General features: G+C 39.7%; 1 protein-coding gene across 3 annotated transcripts in view; it reads left to right on the forward strand.

Annotated features, from left to right (window-relative positions):
- The window catches only part of LOC136882341 (zinc finger protein 501), a 165,351-nt gene that overhangs the window by 35,001 nt on the left and 116,944 nt on the right, over window positions 1-13,406 (forward strand). The gene's annotated exons all lie outside the window — the stretch shown is intronic.

The raw sequence follows: 13,406 nt of genomic DNA on the forward strand, positions 1-13,406 counted from the left end.
GACCAATCAGCCTGAACAGTATAGTTTGTAAAATTCTGGAGAGTTTAATATCGAAGTACATCAGAGGGATATGTGATGATAAAAATTGGTTCATGAGGAGCCAGTATGGATTTAGAAAGAAATTTTCTTGTGAGGCACAACTGGTGGGATTTCAGCAGGACATATCAGATCAGTTGGATTCAGGAGGTCAGTTAGATTGCATAGCCATAGATCTTTCCAAAGCCTTTGATAGAGTGGAACATGGAATATTATTAAAGAAATTGGAGGGAATAGGATTGGACGTAAGGGTTACACGTTGGATAAAAGCATTTCTAAATTCAAGGGTTCAGAAAGTCAAAGTAGGAAATAATGTATCTCAGGAAGAGAAATTTTGGAATGAAATTGCACAGGGTAGTATAATCGGTCCGTTACTTTTCTTAATATACGCAAATGATTTAGGGAACCATATAACATCAAAAATAAGATTGTATGCAGATGACATAATAGTTTATAGAGAAATAAACAACATTGAGGATTGTTCAGAATTACAAAGGGACCTTGAAAGTATCCAACAATGGGTTGAAGAAAATAATATGAAGGTTAATGGAGGCAAATCAACTGTTACAACTTTTACAAACAGGAGCTTTAAAACTGAATTTGAATATACTTTGGATGAGGTAGTTATCCCAAAAGATGGCAAGTGCAAATACTTAGGTGTGAGATTTGAAAGTAATCTGCACTGGAAGGGTCATATTGATGACATTGTTGGGAAAGCATACAGATCATTACATGTCATAATGAGGCTACTTAAAGGATGCAACAAAGAATTAAAAGAAAAAAGTTACTTGAGTATGGTTCATCCATTATTGGAATATGCAAACAGTGTTTGGGATCCTCACCAAGAATACCTAATAAAAGAAATAGATAGTGTGCAGAGGAAAGCAGCAAGATTTGTAACAGGGGATTTCAGGAGAAAGAGTAGTGTATCAGAAATGTTAAAAGAACTTGGGTGGGAAACTTTAAGTAAGAGAAGGGAGAAAACTAGACTTACAGGATTATATAGAGCCTATACAGGAGAAGAAGCATGGGGAGATATCCATGAGAGGCTTCAGTTGGAAAATAATTGTATCGGCAGGACTGACCACAAATATAAAATTAGGAGGAATTTTAGCAGAAGCGATTGGGGTAAATTTTCATTCATTGGGAAGGGTGTGAAGGATTGGAACAGTTTACCAGGGGTAGTGTTTGATCCTTTTCCAAAATCTGTACAGATATTCAAGAAGAGAATAAACAGCAACAGAGAAAATAAATGAAGTGTTAGAGGGCATTCGACCGGTGCAGGTTATTGTAAATTAAAAAAATGTGTGTGAATAAATTAATTCCATCCCCTGGTCTAAGGAGTTCGGACAGCCAAAGTAGGGGACTGCCTGTAGGGGTGAAGTACAGTGGGGACTTCGAGGGCCCTGGGACCGCTACGGTAGCTGTGAAGGCCCTTCAGGAACTCTGAAAAGTGGTGGCAAAAGGGGCTCTGGTTAAGACACAGCAGGTCGTTATGCTACTTAGGATCCAGAACGGGTTAAAAAAAAAAGTAAATAAATAAATGCAATGTAAATATTAATGTTATACCAGTTTTATAGTATCATTTGAAGCAATTCCACATACTGTATATCAGTTGACTATATTTGTAAGTAGTACAGGAGATATTATAATTAATATTTTGTAAACAATATAAATTTATTATGGATGAGCTGTGTGTTTAATAGAAAACATTGTTAGCATAAATTGTATAATATTGTATTATAGGAAAAATGTTCTTCTCTTGTTAATTTAATATTTAGTGCTTGACAATAATGTATTTTAGTGTACCATTTGCCACCGAGGTAGACACCTCATTTGCAAATAAAGAGATTTTGATTTGATTTTGATTTTTATACCATTTTAGTAATGCTATATAGATTGTACATTTTGTGTTACATTTGTATGAAGAGGACTTGGACATGGCTTGTAAGTAGTCTAAAATATTTATTATTGTCACCTGTTGCCTTTGGCAATGTGATCTGTACAATATCATGTAAGCCATTCTATAATCTAGGTTTAAACCACTGTTGATCAGATGTTTAGTACTGGTTAGGGCAGATATGGCAGCTACTGCTGCAAGTTTAATGCTGAGATAAGCTCAGCTTAAATATTTCCTTCTGATTCTTGAGTTCCTTATGAGTGTTGAGCGATGTCTATATAGCTCCTCTTTAAATTAATCTTTGTGTTAGTTTGGTCCTTGCCTAAGCTACGTAATCAAGAGTAATGGCTTCATACAGCTTCATGATTGTGACGACATTGTAACTTCCGTGTAATACGATAGGGGGCAGCCTTAGCGCTTCTGTTGTAGAAGGTTTATGTTTCCACCAGGTAGTTTAAAATTCTCTCTCTGACTTGACTTATTCTGGTTTGTGCCATTTTGGTTAAACAAAACTATGAGCTCCATACATGTCGGCGCAGCATTTTTAATGTGTAAAACTGTTTTCAGATGATTTAAAATGAAATTCAGTCACCTTTCACGTTTTGGGAAGGTCTGTTTTGTTTTGTATATTGAAAACTCATGGTAATGATATCCTTTTCTTGTTGATTATTATATGTGTGTTTTCTGATTTATTTCTCATTGCATTACTTATGTCTTGAATTTGGTTCATATACCCCTGATTGTTCCACAGTATGAATGAAGAGTGTGTTTCTCTGTGTCTTGTGTGATTATATTTTTTCTATGACAATATGGTCCGCGAGTTGATTACATGAGTATGCTTGTTGCGTAAATTTCATCTACTGTACCAGCCATAATTCGTGTCGGTGTGAGGTATCACCCACTCTGTACGGATTACGACCTTGATGAAGCTTGAGGAGATTATTGGGATTTTCTGATCCCGTTTCTGGATTTATATGCATGTGCACATGCACCATGCTATTTGGAACCCTCTTGTTCTGACTTTGTGTTACACATTGCTTGGTTTGGTCCATTGATGGATGCAGGTGACCATTTTCTTTTTCGGTTGTTGTTTATTGAGCCTGGGTGCTAGTATGCAAGCATGTGTGAATGGGTGGCTTATCTCATTTATCTTTATTTTGATATTTTAATCATGGCAGGAATGTATGCATTTACGTCTTCTTTCTTGGGGGCATTTGCACATGCTCTCATTTCTCGCCCTGGTTTTTATTTCTCCGTGGTCAGGGTTTTGTTCATCGTTTTATTTGTTCCTTGAGTACCGAAATGAGAACAATTGATTGATGCTTTTCTTTGATGCCTGAGAGAGTTTAATAGGGTGGTATTGTTGCTTGTGTAATGTGGGGACGAAAGGTTTTTTGGAAAGATCTACCTTTCTAATGTTATAATATGAGTCCAGGTGTTTGTTATTTTTACTATTATGATCTGAATGAATCTACGCATTGTAAGTAGTCCCGCTATATGTGAACTGGTATGTTCTACTAAGATGTAATGTAAAAAAGGATGATGCTGTTCCACAGCCTAATGCAGAGTTTGACCACATATGTTTTCCATGATTTAAAAAAATATTGATAAATTTTCATTCTCTGGGTTTCTTTCATTCATTAAACCAACCTTTGATAAATTTTGAGTTTTTATTGTGCTATTAGGTTAGCCTCTTGTTAACTCACTCCTAAGAGGCCCATCACTAGCTCAGGGCTTGGTGCCTTGGCCTTTGCCAGTCACGATCTGGACCACGATCTTTATTTTATGTTTTTTTTTCATTTGGGTATGGGCCAGTGTGGAGCAATTTAATGTTAAACAACCTATACACTTCTCACTGAACATGTTATAATATTAAAGATAGAAATGCACACAATCTACTACCAGAATGTGAAGTTAACTGACTTCAAGTTCTGCAATGTGAGTTAGGATATTCTTATCTGGATTAAATTCTCTGAATTTAAATAACATCCTATAAGTACTCTCTAATTTAAAATATTAATAATAAATAATAGGCAAATGCTCATTAAGAATGCTTGCATAGGTCTTAAGAATTGTAATACGAGAAAAAGTAAGAAGAATAGCAACAACAATAATAATACTTTTTTTTTGCTAGGGCCTTAACGTCGCACCGACACATATAGGTCTTATGGCGACGATGGGACAGGAAGGGCCTAGGAGTTGGAAGGAAGCGACCGTGGCCTTAATTAAGGTATAGCCCCAGCATTTGCCTGGTGTGAAAATGGGAAACCACGGAAAACCATCTTCCGGGCTGCCGACAGTGGGATTCGAACCCACTATCTCCCGGATGCAAGCTCACAGCCGTGCGCCTCTACGCGCACGGCCAACTCGCCCAGTAATAATAATACTAACGGAACACTAGGAGTAAAGCACCTGAAGGGGAAGTGCAGCGTGTCATTGATCTGATCAGGGTAGGGGGGGCTGATGTAATGGAGGGGAGCAGGCTGGCAGCCAGTTTGGATATGAGCCAATAAAAGAGTAACTGTTTTTTAAAAGCCTTTCATTATATGTTGGAGTGGAGACAAAGCAGGACTTCGTAAAGATAAGTTCCAAATTTCAAATTCCTAGTTGTTTAACAAAATTAAACATAAATATTTTGAAATATTGAGTGTGACTTTATAGAATGTGATGATTTTTTAACCAATTCCGGTTCGGGCCTGAATATCCCTAAGAAACATTCTGGACGTGGTATTTTTAAGAATTAAAAAACTGTTTCTCTGCACCTGTAGGAGATATTTGCATGATGCCTTTGTGCTTGTTTGAGGATCTAGTTTTGAAACATATTGTTTGTTTCATATCAGCTAGCACTTGAGTTTTTAAAGTTGTTTATATATTATACCATATTAATTGTTCGATAATAATAATAATAATAATAATAATAAGAATAATAATAATAAAAATGGGATCTCTTAAGAAATTTTATTATATCGATAAATTTTGTCAACATTTTTTACTCAAATGTAAAATTCTTGTTCCATTTACCACAAAAGACTTCTGTTCAAGAGAAAATATATTCTAAAGATAATTTGCCTTTGTATGGTAAACTTCAAAACTATCTGAATAATAATACATCCTTTCCTGCGCCATTTGTGCAAAAAAATTTAATTAGCTTACATATTTTCAGTATAATCTTCATTCTCTATTATCTTTGCTGACATCACTCTCTGAGCCATTATTGTCACATAAAATATCGAAAATATATTTTTCATCAAACACTTGCTTGCTGTGGGAAGCCATTTTATAGAGCGCATTGAGTTACACCATCTACTAATGAATACTCGTTGCAAGTAATCATATGCATATTGGTCATTATTGGCTATATATAACTTAACAAAATTGTAGTTTTAATTATCCAATCAATACATACGACTATAATCTGAAAAGATTATTTACGAAATAATAGTGGACAAGTTTCGGCTCTTTGAGCCATCATCAGCAACAGGTATGTTATAGCATAATATTTATGCTGAACTTGTGTGTGTCCATAGGTTACATTTAACCCATTCGACACTGGAACAAACTACCAGATTACTTTAAAGAGAGTTAACAAAACCGTTTCTGTACCCATCTAGTGTACAGAATATCCAATGTGCACAAGATCTATTAGAGCACAAAAGTGTCCAATCTCAAAATATTTGTGATCTTAGTCAGTGGACTTCACCATAACCCTCTTCTTACTCTTGCAGCTGAATGTGAGCGTATGCTGCTGGCAAATGAAAAGGGAGGTCCACAAGTAGAAAGTGATTATTGCTATGTTAGCAAATTTCTTCCTACTGCTAGATTTAAAAATCAGTTATTATTACAACTTTATTGAACACAATGTGTACATATATATTACGTTTAAGTTAAGCTGTCACCAGTCTTTTGGTATTATGTTTAATGTTTGAGTTATACTTTCACATTACACTAAGTGGTATTTGGAGCAAGACTTGGTGCAAAATTTACAGATGTAGTCCTCCTTAGGATTATGATATGCTTCATTCTCACATATCTTCCCATGGAAACCATAGACGGCAAAACGTGTGTGTATAGCAGGGTCGGTGCGTGGTATTGTTGCAGGTTTGCACAACTCCCAATAATTTTACCCTTCATTTGTCGTCTTTTCTTCCTATTCTGCAGTTTAATAAACCTAACATGTACTCTAAAATGTGTTAAAACCAAGTACCTTTTGTCGTTCGATGTGCTAATACTTCGTAACGAACCATTAAACTCCGCCGTCTTCAAATCAAACTCAGGGGGTTGACTTTCCTACGCCAAACTCCCTAGCGCACAGCGCGCCGTTATTTAGTTTCAGCAGGGTCAAGCCCAAGCCTGTATACGATGTATAGCATCAGGTAGCAAGCCCGCCAGTATCGGTCCTAGGGAGTTGCATGAGACCAGCAAGTCCCCTATCGAAAAACAACTCCAAATGTCCCCGTTAGGTTGCACCACTCTGCAGAGATGACTTCATCCCTGCTTTCTCTCCACTCGCAACGGTAATTTCTTTTCCACGCCACTAGGGTAAGGGTAAGCTGCACCGCACCATTCACAATGTTACCAACATTGGTACTTCATTGGCAATCATAACCTTTTATTAAATCCCAAAATTTGTTTTGAGGATATACTTTCGGAGGAAACGTTTTCTCATCAGCATAACTTCGTGTTATACATTTGCCAATCGTAAAACGAGCTTTGTGCCAACATTGTCACATGTTGGTAAACGGCTGGACTATTGCGACATGGAGTTGTTGGTGTTAATGTAGACGTTATGTTCACATTTATCACGTGCAGGTCTTGGTGTGTTTTCAGGTGATTGAGTGTTTTGGTTCTAGATAATTTTTTCTGTGCGTTATTATTAAAACTGATGGATTCTAAATTGTGAGTAAGAGTTCGTCACAAAGCTGCCGGTGTTTTTGTAGTTAAGTTTCAACAAATACAGTAGTGTATACGGTTTTGGACAAACTGAAACTACGCAATGAACTATCGTCCATCTATTTAGCACAAGAAGGCAAAGCAAAGTCACCTACGTACAGGCCATGAAGGCCCTTGTAGGAGTGGAAGGTAAAGGCTTCCACCATTGTTAACCTCAGCACATGATGGGGTAGAGTGGTTAGCTCTATGCCTGGCCACCTTTGCCCCTAGAAATTAACCTGGTACTCATTTTTGGTGTAGGCTGAGTGAACCTCAGGGCCATATGCACCTCCGAAAGTGGAAATCCCGTTTCTTAAATTTTACGACTTCCTGACGGGGATTCGAACCCACGTCCTTCCGGGCGAATCGAGCACGCCTTTACCGCCTCGGCCTGGCAGCCCCTATTTAGCACAAGAATTCAGATCATTGTCGGGTCCTGTCAGTTTAGCAGAGTTTATAATAACCAACAACCTAGAGAGGACGTTCACTGAACTGAGTGCTTGAAACTGCTGAAGTTTAATTCTTACAATCCCTATGACGTCTGTCGAAGCAGAAAGATGTTTTTCTACTTTGAATAAAATTAAAACTTCCTTAAGGAACTCTATGACCCAGGAAAGATTGTCGGCCTTGGCGATGCTTTCTATAGAAAGAGATCTGCTGATGGAAATCGCAGACTTCAATCAACGGGTGACTGAAAAGTTTGCATCAATGAAAAACAGGAGGGCGGATTTTCAATTCAAGTGAGGTAAGAATAACTGTAGTTATACTCTTATTTCCTGTGTTTTAATTGCTGGATATATTTCAATTTTAATATGAATGCAGTTCATTACATACGGATACTAGGGATTCTTGTTATTTCTATTAGATTCTCATTTAAAATTGCAACATTGAAAATTTTGGTGCAACACCCAGCCTCAGATACGACCAGCCGCCACTGGTGTATAGGTGGCGGGATTGAAAGTTCGGTCCTTTCCAGGAATCTGTGTTTATAGCTTCTGTTTCCATTATTTCCTTTATTACCTCCCTTGCTGTGTTCTGTCTGTCCTCAATGACGGTTTTATAAGCTTGCATTTCTGGAAGATCGAAGCATATTCTAATATCTTCTATGAAGAAAGATTCCTGCGCTATTATGTAGGTATAGCTATCTCTTGTGAACTTCGAGATTGACAGAGCTCTCTTTAGGAATCTGATTTTAACATTCTCCAGTTTCTTAAGATATTATATGGCCAGATAAGTCCATATTAGCTGGATGCCATATGTGGCAACTGGCATAAGTTTGAGTTTAAACAGCGTTATCGCAGTTGGCAGGGATAAGCTTTGCACCTCAGGGATGTTGTGAATGGCTTTTGTAGCGGCTGTTGCTCTCTCTTGTATATGCAGGGAAAGTGTGGTTCCAGTTGTTTGTAGAATTACTCCCAGGTACATAAAACTGGGTACGAATTCTAATGTTGATCCGCCGCATGCGAGATGGTGCCTATTTGATATTCTGCCTCTTGAATTTCACAGCTTTCATGTATGAGCTGTTTTTCCATTGAGTTTTCTTGAGCCCATTTCCTGATGTTCTCCATGGTAGTTTCTAGTTTGTCTAAGCTCCTGGAGAGGATGGCCATGACATCTGCGTACATGAACAGCTTAGCGTCTCTTGTGACTCTGACCTAGTTGATGTCCACCGTCGTTATGTTGAAGATAATCGGCCTCATTTGGTCTCCTTGTAGGACTCCTCTTGTTTGGGTGATTTCCTTCAACATCGATATGCCATTCGATATTGCCACATACTTAGATTTAGAATTGACTTGATTGCTTCCATTGCATAGCTTGATTTACGTAGTACATTCCCTAGTTTATGGATGAGTATCTTCCTGTTGATGCTGCCGAATGCTTTGGAGTACTCTGTGAAGATAGCGTACAGTGGGGTGGTGGTCGTTGTTATTTCTTGGATGACGTCTTGAATAGCATGGAGTGTTGATTTGCCTGGGGTGAAACCATATTGAATCATTGCGATGTTGGCACGTAGTCTTTGTTCTATGCTTCCTAGGAGGAGTCTGGAGAAGAGTTTGAACATTACGCTTTCAAGGGCAGTTCCCCTGTTGGAGTTTAGATCATTTTTCCTGCCTTTGCCTTTGTAGAGTACGGTTATAAGTGTCTTCCCCCACTGCTGTGGGATTGTACCCTTCAGGTGTTCCATGTAGATCCCGTCTCTGCCAGCCGCCTTGTTATTCTTCCCACTCCTTACAAGGTGAGTTACTTCTTCAGGTGTAAATGGGTCCGCGACTTCTGTGTTTGCTGTTTGTGGCAGGATGTTGTTTAACATTTTGTCCCTCTCTCCGAGGAGGTTACTGAAGTATAGTTCCCATTGTTCCATGTTTACATGGGGGCTTGAATTCGTCTTCTTTGACGATCTTAGGATTTTCTTCTCGGCCTCATCAATTAATTTCTGTTCTTCTAAGAGATCATATGTCATCTTTTCTTTCAGTAGATGTCTGCACTTCCGACTTTCTTCAGCGTACTCCACTAGCACTTCATTTCTATGTTCCCTGGCAGCGTGGAGGATTTGAAACGTCCTTTGTCTCATAACATAACATTCTTCATCAAACCATGGCTTTGCGGTGCGTGGGGTTTGATTACTTTGGCGGTGACGTGGGTGATTATATCGTTTAGAGATGCAGTGCCCTTGTCTAAGTTTCCCTGCCTCATCATGTGGATTATTGTTGGTAGTTCTGATTTGGTCGCTTGCCAACTTTCTTCATCTATGTACCTTGATACTTGTGGCTTGAGGGGTTTGCCTGCGTGCTTCTGTGTTCCTGTGCTTAGTTAGACTGGAAGGTGTTTCCCGATCGCGACTTCTTCTACTTCTTCTACTTGAGCGTGACCTCGACTGTTCGTGAAAACTAGGTCAATTGTGCTCCTTCCATTCGGTGCTATATATGTGTATTTCTCCTCCCGATTTAGCAGTCTTTGCCAGTAGTCCATGAGACTGATCATTTGGATTTTTGAGTCCCAATTGTCTATGGGGCAATTTAGGTCCCCTACCAGAATTGTCGGTTTATCATCTTCTGTGTTCTCTAGTGCCTCACCTAGATCGTCAGTAATGGTCTCGGGTTCGCTATTGGGTGTGAAGTATGTGCCTATTTTGTAATTTTTCCTGTGACGGCTGTTATAGTGTTATCCGTCCGATTGATAAGGGGTTATAGATGCTGTTTTATGAAGCAGCTTAGTCCTCCTGAGGGTCTTCCTCTCTCTCCCTTCTTGGCTGGTGTGTGGATTCCATAGAAGGTGTTGATGTTGATGTCTACTGTGATGAGTGTTTCTGTGAAGACTAATACGTCATTCTGTTGGAAGGTGAGCAGGGGTGTTCATGGTGATTATGGATTTCAGGCCTCCTACTTTCTATATCATTAGTCTTATATAGTCTCTATTATTACTGGTGTTTTGTAAGTTGTGCTCCTGATGTCTCTTGGCGGCAAAAATAAATCTCTTGTCCATTACCCCTTCTGGCCAGAAGTCGGGGGTTTCTCTCTTTTCCTTTTGAAACATTGTTACATGTTTCTGTCTTGTACTCGCGTGCAGTTCATCCACGTAGGGCCACATTTTTCGTTCGCCATGTTTCAGCACGCCAGTCTCAATTGGCTTTGCTCCCTTTATTTCCTGATCTCTGTTTCTTAATCTCATTGCCATTTCCGAGTAGTACGGAGGTTAATGGTGGCTGATTCCGTCTGTTGCTCTCCATGCAGTGATTTGCTATCTTCTTCTCCACTCTCTTTTTTCCTCACTTCTACCTGTTCTGGTTTTTCTCTGCTTGGTGATTCTCCCCTGATTCTTCCTTGTTCGCTTAGTGACTAGCCAGATTCTTTGCCTGTGGTGCTCATTTCGCCTTTTATTTCTTCTTTTATTGTGGTTCTAGTATTCTTTGATAGCTCCCCTATTATTGCTTGAGCCGTAGGCTTATTATTTCTGTTATTCTATCCTCGATTTCTTTGGTGAGCAGCGTATTGTGATTTTGGCCGCTCTCTATCGCTACGCTGTTGCTTCTAAGGGTGAATCCTTGTCAGTCCAGTTCCCGAGTGTCAGGTACATGTTGGTTCAGTCGTTTAGTTTCCTGCATTTCTTCTGTAGACAGCATCAGTGGAGTCTTTTTCACTAGGTTGGTCCGATTGTTGCTTAGCGGTGGCATTCCGTCTCTATTCCTCTTCTTTCCGGTAGTTGTCGCCAGTTGCTGGTTGCTTCTTGTGGGTTTGTACGTTTTGCCAACAGGTGATGCCACTTGACCCCTGCAGGAACTGTCTTCTTCCTTGTGAGATGCATTCGTTTGTTGCTCCCTGGTTATATCTCCACTCCACCAGGTGTTGCTAGCTGTTAATTTATGCTTGTGATTTTATGCGTCACGCCGACAGATGGTGCCACTTGTCCCACAAAACGGCTGTCCTTTTCCTTAGGAATTGCGTTTGTTTGGCATTCCCTCGCTTCGGCCCGTGATATGGTATTTATCTTTGTACTGTCGTTTAGCATATCTTTCATTGATGCAATGAGACTCACCGCTTTGTGTATGTCTTCCTTGATGCCTCGTTTTAGATAACCGTTCACGTCCGTGATTTTCATTAATGTTTGAAGAGCACTCTCAAGCCGTTCTTCTAATTCTGCGGCCATCCTGTTATCAGTTATGCAGTCGTTTTCAAATAGAAACGTTTGGCATTCAGTTTATGATTTCAACCATACACATACAAAACTATGAGGTAATTTAGTACATTTCCAGATAAGTCTTGCTGGTGTAGCTGTACTCCTCCAATCATTGCCTCAGGATCTTGATTCTCCCTGTGGGTGGTGCATGAGAATAACATCCATGGTATCCCCTGCCTGGTGTTAGAAGCGGCTGAAAGGGGACCAGGGGCTCCAACTTGGGAACATGGGTTCGTGACGATATTCCTCTAGCCGAGTCTGGTATTGTTTCTTATTACTTGTGTTGGGCTCTTCGCTTTCACCTTTCCGGTCTGTCCTTCCATGGTCAACACTTGCTCTTAATTGAAACTGATGGTATTTGGTTTACGACACCTAAACAGTCCTCCAATCTCATGCCCTTCCCTTTCTTTTAGCAATAACGTACCTTAAGTCTTAAAAGATTTGGGCCTGTTCCTTTTTCTCTCTGATTACTGTTGATATAGGATGGTTGTCTAATTGTACTTTTTCTGTCATCTTCTCGACCTTGCTAAATAACATTTCTCTACATATCTCCACCATGGACATAGGCAGTAACACTTCACTCATGCGTCAGTAAGGGACCAGGTTTCTCATCTCGCTTTTTGCAAATGAATATGTGGCCCATCACTGGGCTACATGCAAAACACATCACGTGTTATTTGGAGCTCTTGAGGTTAATGTGGTGTGAAAAAAGAAGGCAAAATTAAGCTGGTGTCATTTTTAGCAGTAGTAACGATTGGGAATTACAAGCTGGGTTTGGAGAAACATTTATTGAAAGCAAAAAGTACCCAGGTCTGAGGGATACAGTTGGGAGGAAAGTAGACATCAAAACTGAAAAAAGTAAATAGCTACAAGTTTAGATGATCTCTGAGCAAATTTTTGTAGCGACATAAAGGCTGATAATCTACCAACTTAAGTGTGGTAATAATAGTATTATACAATAAAACCTTCACCGAAGAAGCAGTAATTACACGTGCATTACAATAAGTGGAAGTAGAGCGCGATTATACAATTAGGAAGACATTTAGTATTCGTCTACACACTAACAAAGTTACAGACATTAGATAGAACTGTACAGACACATTGACTGAGTGAGACTGCCAGACTGCAGACGCTTTTGGCAAGTAGATCAATCGCACCCCAGTGTCCATGACCGTGGCAAAAATATACTCCTGCTACTCTTCATGGCAGCACATGCTACAAACTGCTGTGCAGGTCTCCACTACTTGTTCTGGTGCTGTGCAACTCAGCCGCAATGAATGACATTTTGTGCGTATTTCTGCAAAGTATGTTTATTAGTAATTAAGATATAAAAGGAATGAATTAGCTGAAAAAGCAACAGGTTTTGTACATTTAAAGAAATAATTCTTAATTTCACACTATTTTCAAAAATAACTGTTCCATGCAGTTTGGGGCTCGCAGCTGAGAATTTACATTTCAGGATATAGTGGGTTCGAACCCCACTGTTGGCAGCCCTGAGGATGGTTTTCCATGGTTTGCCATTTCCACACCAGGACATTGCTACGGCTGTACTGCTTCTTCTTCTCCTTTCCCTTTGTGCCGTTAGGCGTTGGGACATTTCAGCCATTTACGAAACTTTCTTCTATCGTGCGCCACTCTCTGAACCTCACCCATTGACTTCCCTCGCTTCCTGATCAGTCCCAAGATGTACTCCTCCCATTCAATCCGTGGCCTCCCTCGTGTTCTTTTTCCTGTTGGTCTGGCTCGCCACACCTGCTTCGCTTTCCTTTCATCTTCCATTCTTTCTAGGTGACCAATCCAGCCCAATCCTCTCCTCTCAATGACATCCATAATTGGCTCCTGCTAAAGCTCATCTGTTACTGTTGTG

This window comes from Anabrus simplex, chromosome 1, assembly GCF_040414725.1.
Source record: "Anabrus simplex isolate iqAnaSimp1 chromosome 1, ASM4041472v1, whole genome shotgun sequence".
Lineage (NCBI taxonomy): Eukaryota > Metazoa > Arthropoda > Insecta > Orthoptera > Tettigoniidae > Anabrus > Anabrus simplex.